The sequence below is a fragment of the Sciurus vulgaris genome (genome assembly GCF_902686455.1).
Source record: "Sciurus vulgaris genome assembly, chromosome: 11".
Classification (NCBI taxonomy): domain Eukaryota; kingdom Metazoa; phylum Chordata; class Mammalia; order Rodentia; family Sciuridae; genus Sciurus; species Sciurus vulgaris.
The window spans coordinates 100274340-100286480 of record NC_136472.1 but is presented as its reverse complement, the minus strand read 5'-3'; the positions used below and the strand labels follow the sequence as shown (position 1 = coordinate 100286480).

Here is a 12141-nt window from a genome sequence, read left to right as displayed (position 1 = left end):
ATTGTATTTTACCTTTTATAGTTTTGCTCTTAGAAATGATATATTTTCTACAACTGATTCTTAGACTTATAAAGGAATTATAACATTACACAAAAGAAGCAAACTCTTTGATTTGAAAGAATGGAATTTCTTTCACACAGTCAGTTCAAACATACAAGACACATATAAAGGACCCTAGTTATCTCTTTGGTTATAGAACTTGAAGACAGGAGCCTGCTGTCTTATCTGCCTTTACTCCTAAACAGTCAGTCCAGAAGAACTCAATTAACAAATCTAGGACTCAGTGCTTCCCAAGGAGAAGGAAGAGCTTTCAGAAAAGGTTTTTAAAAACCTAGACAAAACTCATTTTTTTGGTACTTTATATTATTTCCATGACTTTGAATGTAGAGAGAACTTTTTAGAGGGTACCAAATTATGAACTATCAGTAATCATCTTATATTTTATAAATTGGTAATATCCCAAGGTTTTCTCTAGATTTTAACTTTCCCATTTTTCCTAAGGTAGTACCTTACACAAAAACGAGCAATAAGACTAGAAAAACCCAAATCATGGGGCATTACAGTACTGTGCTAAGGTTCCAACTGGACTTTGATTAAAGCAATAACTACAGAAAAGTAATATTTAGGGAGATCTGGCTTAGTAAGTTTTCTTAAGTTACAGTTAGGTTACCTGTGGCCTCAAAATCGCCTCTTCCGATAACTATAAGTTTTGTTGAGACAAAACTGGAGCCTTCCTAAAATGAAAGTTGTTTTGTGTTATATCACCATTTTTACTTACATTTGTGTCCTGAGGTATATTACTTTAGAGCATATGCTCTCTATTTCCATTTTTACAAAATGGAATTTTAAAAATCAATTCTTGGGAGGATTATAAGTGAGAGCAAAATGGGTAAATGAATGAGAAGCTTACCACTTGACTTAGAAGATGGTAAGTGTTTAATAAATGGTAGGTGAATAAGAATGCACTCCTTTAGAAAACTTGTAATCATTCAACTAATAAGCAATTACTGAGTGCAACTATTTATAGTGAGTACTGTGCTGATGGTAGGGATGGTGAAAAAAGTTGTATCATTCCTTCCCCCAAGAGTAGGCTTATTCAGTTAAAATAAAATGTTTGGCTCTGAGGTATTATTGCACAGTATAGTCACTATTGATAACAACTATGCACTATACATCAAAAAGATAAAAGAATTTTGAAAGTTTTCACCACAAAGAATTGATAAATGGGGAGATAAATAGGTTAATCCAACTTAAACATTATGCAATATATATATATATCAAGAATTACCCATTAATGTGTACCACTTTTATATTTTTGTGAATCAGTTAAAACTAAAATTTTTTAAATGTGTTTGTGTATTGTGAAAAAAGGGAAAAAAAGGAAAGAAAGAAATTTGCAATATGAATGGTTTTTAATTTGTAAATATTCTTAATTCTGATCCATTGATACTAGAAAAAATAATACAAATTGAATACACTCAAGGAGGAAAAAATATTGTTTATTTTGGATTAAATTTGTTCCACTAAGGAACTGTCTATTATTATTTGCACAAACTGCAAGCTATTAGAAATTACAAGTCAACATAAATCTCCTCTATTGTTCTGCTCACCCTGCTTCACCCTATTCCAATGGCTAGTAGGAATAACATCAAAGAATCTTCTTCCTAGTGGACCATGAAATTAAAGCTCAGCAAACTGAAACAGCCAGTGGATCTCTTTGTTAGGTAAGGCCCAATCTGTGAAGGTAGTAAAGAATGCAATGGCAAAAACTAATGTCTCTAAGAAACCAGGTCTTGACATCAACCGAGTTAAATGTAAGGGAGCACATTCAGATTAAAATCTTTAAGATTTTGAGTAGGGTACTTAGTGTACAGAAGAAAGTTTACCTGAAAACTTTTAATTTTTGTTACATTTTACACTATAAAGTATTGCTCCTTCCCAGAATGGGGGAAAATTAGAGATGAAGAAAGTTTTTTAAACATGGGGTTTCTACTTTCTAATCACAGCCTGATCTCTTCCCTTGCATGGTCCCATGATAGCTGAGTCATGAAACTTTTGGGAACTGTGGGCAAGAATATGGGCATTGTTTACTATTTTTATTTGTTTATTCAATTTTAGAATACAGCATTGTATTACAAACTAGTTTTTACTGAGCTTCAACTATAAGTCAAACCCTGTTGTAATCTCCATTTGTATATGTATTAGTTCAATTTTTATAATAACCCTGACGTATAGGTACTTGTCTATCCTTATTTTATCAAAGGGGAGACTGAGGAATAGGGGCACTAAGTAATTAAGCCATACTCAAACAACTAGTAGGCTCCACTACCAGGACTTAGATCAAGGCAGTCTAACTCCTGAGTTTTTACTTTTAAACACTACTCAGCGTATATTAGGCATCTACTGCATAACAGAATGTGTCAAATATTGAAGATCCACAGAAAAACCTATGTGATATGTGCCTTTTAGGATATACAGTCTATAGGACACAGCAGATCATTTTTGAAGTGTGATAAAATATAAAAACATGTTACCATATCAATATGCTATGTTAAATGGGCCACAAAGAAGAGAGCAGTTAAGTTTACCTACAGAAATGAAGAGGATCAAGAAAATCTTAAGGTAACAATTGGACTAAATCTTATTAGCATCAGCATGCTTTTATAGGAGACAATGTTTATTTCAATGAATCCTTATGCCACACATTATTTTAACTTCCTCATATAAATTAGCCCATTTAGTACCCTTAAAAATCATTAAGCATGCAGTGGTGGCACACACCTATAATCCCTCCTATTCAAGGATGCTGAGGCAAGAGGATAGCAAGGAGGCTGAGCTCAGCCTCAGCAAGTAGTGAGAATCAAAAGTCTAGAGATATAGTTCAGTGAAAGCTCTCAGTTCTGCAAAAATAAAGAGATATATGTATATATGTATAGACATTTTATACACACATATACATGTGTATATGTACATTACTTAAGAACTATTACTTTTTTCATTGTACTGCTAAAAAGTTTAAGGTACAGAATTCAAGAATTAAGTTCATCAAAGTACAAAGGGATGAGGACTAGTTTGAAATTCCAAAGATCTGGATCCAAAATTCGAGCTCCTAACTGCTACCCTCTTAACCATACCTCTAATACAAGAGCCTCTCTTCAAGTGAAGAGAACATCAAATTGTAATCTTCTACATATTTCCTGAGAATTCATGTGATTGCAAGTTGATTGTATAGAAGAACAAATCAAATCTAAAATGTTTGTTCTTATTCACTCTGTAATCTCTATTTTTAAAGAGCCTAAACAGATAAGAGAGAAAAGATCACTTTATGATTATCTCTACAATATCATGATATGATTGACAGGAAATCACAAAAGCCCTGAAAAGTCATAAATGAAAAAACCATAAGGAAGATAATATTAGGCAAGTATAAGTTTTAGGTACTATGTACATACAATATTATCTGACCTTCTGAGTAGCCATTATGTCATTTATGACATTAAAAAATGAAGATCAAATAGTTTACAAAGGATTGTACAACGAATAGATTCAGGATGTAAATCTAGGTCTGACTAAAAATTAAAATAAAATCTAAGCACCAAAAACATCTGAAAGAAGCTCAGCATTGTTCCGTAACAGTTACTATTTTTGTCCATTTTTAAAATCTGTATGAATTGAAGTTCTAATTGCTGTAGTGTGAAGCTTGTTGGTAAGGATACAATCTGTGCCTCTAAAAGGTCTTTCAGGGACATCTCATCAGTTCTCCCTCCCCTCTGAAGATCAAGTGGCATTGTAAGGAATTACTCTAATGATGTTGCATTGAATGGTAGCACAGAAGTATTACTAAAAATTACCAAGTTCTCTAAGTTTAAGGTTGCCTATTTGTTTTGGTTAAAGTATTATCTCTATTTTTCTAAATATTTAGAGTCAAAATAGAAGAAGTCTAATTAGAGAGATTATTTCAAGTAGGTCAGAGCCCTAACTAAATTGTAGCAGTATTAAAGTAAGAAAAAATAACTGAAAAATTAAAGTAAAATGGAAAAATAAATTAAAATTTCCCTTCACTGAAGAGCTACAGATTTAGAGAGAGGGAGGCAGAAGGAGGAAAAGAGACAGAAACAGAAGAGAAAAGAAGAATGTTTAATTAATGGAAGAACCCTTACAACAAAAGTTCAAAACTGTGGCCATGGAAAGATGCAGTATAGACATTCACCCCAAGAAGAAAGCTAGTCATGTCTTGGTTCAGTGCAGTATGCAGCCCAGGATTACCCCATTTGAAGTTCAACTGAGAAGGAGTTTACAACTTAAGCATCCACCAATTGTTGAAATAGATCCTCAGAGAAAAGAAGACAGCAGAGATTGAATTATCAAATTTGAGTCTTTCTGATAAATTTTGCTAAAAATAGCTTTAGATCTAAAAAACTCATTACAGTGTGAAACATTCCAGAATAATCTTGAATTGGAAAATATTGAATTTAGACCAATCAATCTGCTGTCCAGAAGAGAGAGATCTCTGAGTTCTCAAGCTCTCAGCTCAACTCAATTCAATATAGCAATAACTCATGTGCAAGAGAGGAATTGCAAAGACTTCATGAGATTTTTCAACCATGGCTGCAGCCAGAAAATAATCAAAAGGATGAAATTATTACTCAATTGATCCTGGAGCAGTACTTAATGGAAACTGTAGGGACAAATCTGTTGTGAAAGAGAAATGGGAATCAAGTAGTAGAAACCTGTAGAAATTAATAGAAGACTTGACCGATGATTGCAAGAAGCCACCTGTCTTAATCCATGTTCACATATAAGAACAGAAAGACCTTTTTTTTCCCCTAATATGCCCTTAAGATAAGTCATTTTTCATCTCAAAAAATAGCTGTCAGAAGAAACTACAACAGGAGACATTACAGGGCTACCCTTACAGACCCCTTCAGATACTCCTTTGGAAACAAGACAAGGAAATGAAGATGAAAAAAAATAAATGCAACAATTCCCGGAAAAATACTCAAGTAAATGACATATCATTCCTCAGGAACTCAAATATCTTCTCTAAGCATTATCCAGGAAAAGAACTGTCTGAGGCCTGAAGAGGTAGGTGCTTCTTGTGAGAACCAATACAACTCCAAAAGAGCCAGGGTAGCCACCTCTAATTCCCAGGAAGGGTCCCTGAAGAGACCTTCTTATCAAAATGGCCCTGTGGAGGTACAAACAGGAATTCTCTCCAGGCTAGACCAGTCCTCCTTTGAGCCTATCTCTACCCACCATAGCAAAGAGAAAAGCTCCACATGTGAGGGACACCAAGAAAAATTCCACGGAGGCCCCAAATCATACATGTGTGAAGAACAACCAAAGATCTTCAGATATCTCTATCACAGGAGTGAGAAGTCATTTGTGCTGAGTGTCAAAAAGATTTCTAGACATCAGACCTACATGAGCATCAGATGATTGACACAAAGGACAAGTCTATCACATGCATCGCATGTTAAAAGTTCTTCAGTCACAAAACCAACCTGAGGACTCACAAGATAATTCTTGTGAAGCTCTATGCACGCTGCATCTGCCAGAGAAATTACCACCAATCCCCTGCATACAACTATCACCTGAGGACTTCCCAGAAAATTAGATTCAAATGTGTTCCCTCTATACCAGAAGCTTCTTCAGTTACTGTCCCTGAGTAATTTATATACTATGCATGTGTGTATATTTCCCTATTATCTATCCATTGTGAATATACCATGTAATTTCCTGAATTTATTTTCTCTATTGTCTCATACCACCAAAAATGTAAGGCTAAAGTGGGCATGGAATTTGTCAACTTTATTGATCAAAGTATTTAAACTGCCTATAAAAGTGAATAAACAGGAAAAAAAAGAAAGACACAGTGTAACTAGGTCATGCAATATTTCAGTGTTCTCACTCTTACTTCCAAAAATAGTGCTGAATAAAAAGCTTTAATTGACCAAATTCTGAGAGCTTTCATGAATATACCCTCCAATATTTAGAAACAGACAATAAGAAAATAAGAAATGATAAATAAGGCAATCTTCTAAATATTGGAAGCTCCAACCTTTCAGGGAAGGATATTAATATTAAAAGGAATGATATCCAGACTTGCCAGCTCCCCAGTGGGACACACTCAATTCAGGAAGTCCTGTGTGGAGTGACACCTGACAAGATCTCAAAAGGGAGAATAGACACCAGATCTTCAGTATCAGCCTAGCATTTCTTCCCACTTGCATGCCTTCACACTGCAGAGAATGTCTCAAAGACAACGTTCAGCAGTTTAATAGAAGCATGATAAACTAATCACAGCTCAGATAGGAACTCTGTCAAGGGGAATTTGCCTACAATTTTATTGGAATGAATGAATGGTCCAGAGTAAGAGAAGCTAGATTAAGCACGAGGAAAATAAAAATAAATAGCATGGCAATTACATACAGAGAGCAGCAACAAGAACTAATAAATCAAAATAAAATAAGAGGCAAAGGAAAAATGAGAAGCCAATCTGAAAGAAAATGTAAATCAAACAAGAGATGTAGGATTTCTACGATTGCCTCATTTTAGATAATTTCTCAAAATATAAATAAAAATATCTTAAGAAAGAAAAAAGATAATTAGGAGAGAATGACAAGGCAAGTTGAAATTAAGTGGAGAGGTTAGAACAAAATCTGTATTTCCTACCAAGTAAGTTAGAAATAACAAGGAAAAATATAGTCACTTCCAAAAGTCAAATTAATTATGTGTAAAACGGGTTAATTTCAGCAATTTCAAAGGCAACGGAAAACAAATTAAAACAACCAGAATGATTGCTAAGGCAGGCAGACTGAGGATGACTCAACACAGGATGATTATTATACACTGAAAAGGAAAGATGATCAGAGATGCCCACTAAAACAGGGAAGGGAGGAAGCTGTAATATGTAACAGAACATGCCAATCAAAGGTATAAATTCAGGAAAAACTTCTTAAATTATGCAAAAATAATGCATTGATGAAGAGAGTTATGAAAATATTCCAGAATGTTAAATCACTGCATCTTTTATAGCAGGAATTTAAAAAATAAGATGAAGAAAAATAGACTCTAATACCTTAATGATTCTCATATCTTTTCTTAAAAGTGGGAGAATCTTAATAAAATATGAATTTATATTGAATAAACAATTATGACATTTACCATTCCCTCAATTATATATTAGCTTCCTTTTCATTTGTTAAATCCAAATAAAATCAAATCTAATGCTTTAAATTTCAAAAAGCATGCAAATATTTCTTCCAAGTTATTTTCATGCCTAAATATCAATTTATTATTCTTTTTATCCATGTTCACATAGAATTTTGAAATATTCATAAAACTCATATTGTTTCTTGGTGATGAGATTTGTGTGCATGGGTGTGCTTTGTTGCTTCTTATGTTTTTAGTATTGTCAGAATTTTTTTCACTGAGAATTTATTCACGTGTTTATTTTAAAGAAAACTGTTATAGTGTTTACTGTGTATGAATGATTACTCTAGGTGTTTCACAAGTATTAACTCAATGTTTATAATAACATACAATAATAGTATTATTATATACATTGTTTATAAAGAAACCAAGGCACAAAAAGGTCAAATATCTTGCTCAAGATCATACAGCTAGAAAGTGGCAGAGCCAAGATTCAAACTCAGATAGGTAGCTCCAAAGATTAGACTCTTATCCACTATATTGAGCTGATTCTAATAAATCATTTAAAGTCTGCAGTTTTAAAAGAATATAAAATGTCATAATATGGAGATGAAGCTTTTAAAATTTCTGATAAAAATAATGTAGTTCTAACAAGTCATTTTTAATACCTTGTGACAATTTTAAAATGTTTTCCTCAGTGTAGTCTATAGAGATAACTGTCACATAAATTCTAAAGATCTGTAAAATTTAGTCCCTATCAGATGGGAAGTGCTTGACATAAATTTAAATTATAGTTTGGGAAATAAGAGAATGATCTAAAATTGCAATAATCAAATGCATCAATATAAAATATTCACATATTTTTTACTTAGCAATATATATATATATATATATTGTTTATCAATTTGACTTGATTCTGATAAAAGAAAATGATTGGTTCTTTTCAATTTACTTGAATTAATTTTGTTTTGCATACAACTGAAGAATTCTATTTTTTCCTATTTTTCCCCCCTTTATTTTGCATACTTTTAATTTGGGAACAAAATAAAACAAAAATAAAAACCACAATATATCACCCAACCCTGCTGCCAAACTAGGTAAGGGATGGGGGTTTGAGACCCCTGTTTCCTGCCTTTAGACATTAAGGACAGGAGGAAAACCATGAGGACATCAATCAACAGAGGAAGCCAGGTGGGAAAGGGCCACTCAAGGCTACTGTAGGAGCCATGGAGACACTACGCAGAGGGCATATTTCTCAGTGGCAACACCTAATCTACTTCTTCCACTTGAGATGCATCCTCATCACACTCGAGAGTGGGTGTCTCATCAGGGACAGCATGTTGGGTTCCTCCACTGTCACTTCATCTTCATCAATGCCTAGGTCTAGCTTTATCATGCAGTAGATGTGATGAGAATGAGTGTGGGGGTTCTCATGGGATAAGACCTTGTGATGCAGTTTCAAATAGCAGCATCACAAGGTCCTTAACAGCCTTGTCATTTTTTCTGCCTCTGCCTTTTGCCTCAGTGTATCCACAGTGGGGTGGTCAGGGTTGATCTCCAGGTGCTTTTTGGCCACCATGTAGCCCATCGAAGAGTCGTCTTAAAGTGCCTGGGCCTTCATGATCTGCTCCATGTTGGCTCTCCAGTCATAGGGGCTGGTAACAATGCAGCAGGGTGAAGACACAAGCCTATTGAAGGGCATTGCTGTTTATCCCTTGACAGTCTCCCTTTGATCTCTTTAAGAACAAGAAGAAAAACAACATCAAACTATGTCCATAGTGTGTTCATCATGGACAGCTGAGATGAGCTGTCAGTGAATGTCACCTTCTTGACCTTTTTATCCAAGATTTCTTTCATGAGTTTGCAAATGTTCTCAAACTTTGCCTTGCCCTCCTCCATTTTCTTTTCTTCCTCCTCATCCTCAGATAGTTCCAGGCCTTCCTTAGTCACAGAGACCAGGCTCTTTCCAGCAAACTCCTTGAACTGCTGCATATAGTACTCAGCAATAGGCTCATAGATACTGAGCTCCACTTGCACACACACCACAAAAGCAGAGTTGGCCACCTACTCTTTGCTTTCACCAGTAATGTAATAGGATGGACTTCTGTGTCTCCTTCATGTGAAAGACATACTCTGATAGAAGAGTTATCTCATCTCCAGACTGAGAGGTGTGATAGCCCAGCAGCTCAGAAAGGCATTGCCAGTTAGTAGAATCTTCATGGATTCCAAGCTTATGATTTTAGTGAATGCCTCATAGAAATTTTTGTAGTTCTCTTTGTCTTCTGCCAAGTCAGAGAAGAGCTCAAAGTACTTCTTCACAATGTTTTTGCCAATAACTTTCAAGATTTTGCTCTGCTGGAGCATTTCTCAGGAGATATTCAGGGGCAGGTCCTCAGAGTCAATAACACCATGAATAAAGTTGAGATAGTCTGGTATAAGCTCATCACAGCTGTCCATGATGAACACACCATGGACATAGAATTTGATGTTGTTTTTCTTCTTGTTTTTAAAAGAGATCAAAGGAGACTGTCAAGGGATAAATAGCAATGCCCTAAATTCCAATTGATCTTCTACAGAGAAGTGCTTGACTGCCAGGTGTTCTTTTTAGTCATTGGTTAGACTCTTGTAAATTCTCCATCTTCTTCCTCAGTGATGTCATCAGGGTTTCAGGTTCTAAAGGACTTGGTCTTGTTTGTTTCTTCACAATCATATATTTCTCCTTAATCTTCTTTATTTTCATTTTCTTATCCTCAGGGTCATTCTCTTCCTCTGAGTCCACATCTTCAAACCTGAGTTTCTACCTATCATTCTTATCTTCCTATTCTTTCTAACCTTTCTCTTCCTCCACAATATCATCAGTGATTTCCTTCTCCAAAGAAAGGGTGACTGGATAGCCTATGAAGTAGAGTGCTTTTTCACCACTTCTTTGACCCACCTCTCCTCTAAGTACTCTGTCTGGACTTTGAGGTGGAGAATGACTTTAGCACCCCAGCAAATGGGCTCACCTTGATGAGCTCTTGCAGTGAAGGATCCCCCAGCAGAAGACTCCCGGGCATACTGTTCATGATCATGATGATTTGTGATCACAATCACTTTCTCTGCCACCAGATAGGCAGAATAAAATCCAACACCAAACTGCCCAGTCATGGATTTGTCTGCACCAACCTGCAGAGCCTTCAGAAATGCTTTAGTACCAGACTTGGCAATGGTTCCCAAGTTGTTTGAGATCAGCCTTGGTCATGCCACCACCTGTGTCCATCCAAGTCAGGGTCCCTTCCTGAGGTTTGGAGAAGATGTCTATTTTCAGTTCTCTACCACTGTCCAACTTGGAAGGGTCTCTCAGGCTGTCATAGCAAATCTTGTGCAAGGCATCAGAAGCATTAGAGATCAACTCCCAAAGGAAAATTTCCTTGTTGGAATAGAAGGTATAGATAATGAGAGACATGAGTTGGGCAATTTCTGTGTGAAAGGCAATGGTCTCCACCTCCCTCTCTCCATGGTGCATTTCCTCAGGCATCATGAAGAGAAAGGAAAATGAGTATTTCAGAGTAGGGTGGGCCCAAACAGTGCGCAACTTGCTTGTAATACCTAGGCTGTGCAGGGGGTGACTATTTTTTCCATTGAAATGTTTATCACAAATGCAACCTGATATAGATGGGAAAAAACACACTTTGATACTCCATCAATCTATTACTATTTATCCAACTTTCACTAAATGCAGAGTACTTTTTATACCAATTTCACCCAGGACTTCAGTATCTGAAACAAGAATAAGCTCCTCAAATTAGAACTGAAGGTAATGATTTTATTGAAATTATGTGAATGGTGAAAGTCATTACATTTTGAAATTATATATATATAGTTTTAAAAGGACTTCTGTTTTTGTGAAGATGTAAACCATTAAGGCATATGGTCAAATGTATTTCTTGATTCTCATGAGAGATTCTCAATTAGCCAGAAATTTAATCAGTTAGAGAAGTTCCTTGCAAGCACTGCTCTGCAGTCTTTCTGAGCCCTCCCTACATCTGAATTGTAATGGTCTTCTCCCTTATGCCTTGCAGGTCACCTGCATGTACCTTTCAATTGTATCTGCTATACCACATTTATGACTGGTTATACTGTCTCCACTTCTATGCTTTGAACTTTTAGCTGTAATATATCTGTATCATTTCCCTTCACATTACAGGTACATCTGACATTGATTGACATATAGAGGTTACTCAAAAAGACATAGAATAGGTGGGGATCCAAGATGGTGGACTAAAGGGTGACTGCATCTCCCGTCACTCCAAAACCCAGGATTCAAGAAGGGGAGGCATTGAGAGACTCGGACTAACATAGAGCCCCGGGGTGAGTCTCTCCCACCGGATGAAGCTCGACCCGGGTGGCAGGCCTGGACAGGGGCAGCTTCTTGGAGCAGGACAGGGAAGCTAGAGTTTTCCCCAAGCAGCCCTGCTTCCTCTGGTGACAGGCTCGATCCACAGCCAGCTTCTTGGAGCAGGCCGCCCAGTGAGAACTTTTCTGCACAGAGCCAACCCCAAGCCCTGAACCCAGCTGTGGGCCTCGGCCCGCAGGTGGCTTCTGGGACCAAGGCAGGACAGGGAGAAGCTTTCCTCTAGCAGCCTGGCTCCCTCAGGCGGGGGCAGGCCCTGTCTATGGCCAGCTTCTAGGAGTCAGACCACCCAGTGAGAGGATTTCCACACAGAACCAGCCCCCAGCCCTGGATCCAGTAGCAGGCTAGGAGCAGCTTTCTTCGGAAGCACTGTGCTATTGAATTCCTATAAGACTTCAGGCTACTGAAGGCTGGGAGGTGATACACTGGAAATCTACAGGGACACTATAAGCCAAAGAGGAAATCTGCAATATCTCACAGTTCCACTTATATCTGACCAATATGAGAAAACAAGGGAAGAAAATGTCCCAAACAAACCTGGATACTATATCAATAAAACCCAACGAAAGCACAGCAGAAGAAATGTCAGAAAG

At 36.6% G+C, this 12141-nt stretch overlaps 1 pseudogene across 1 annotated transcript; it reads right to left on the bottom strand.

Annotated features, from left to right (window-relative positions):
- Positions 1–8423: 8423 nt before the first annotated feature.
- LOC306641019 (heat shock protein HSP 90-beta-like) lies at positions 8424–10672 on the bottom strand (annotated as a pseudogene). The gene is made up of 2 exons: positions 8951–10672; positions 8424–8843 (listed from the first exon to the last, which is right to left on the bottom strand). The product of its transcript is annotated as a heat shock protein HSP 90-beta-like (transcript).
- Between the last annotated feature and the right edge of the window lie 1469 nt (positions 10673–12141).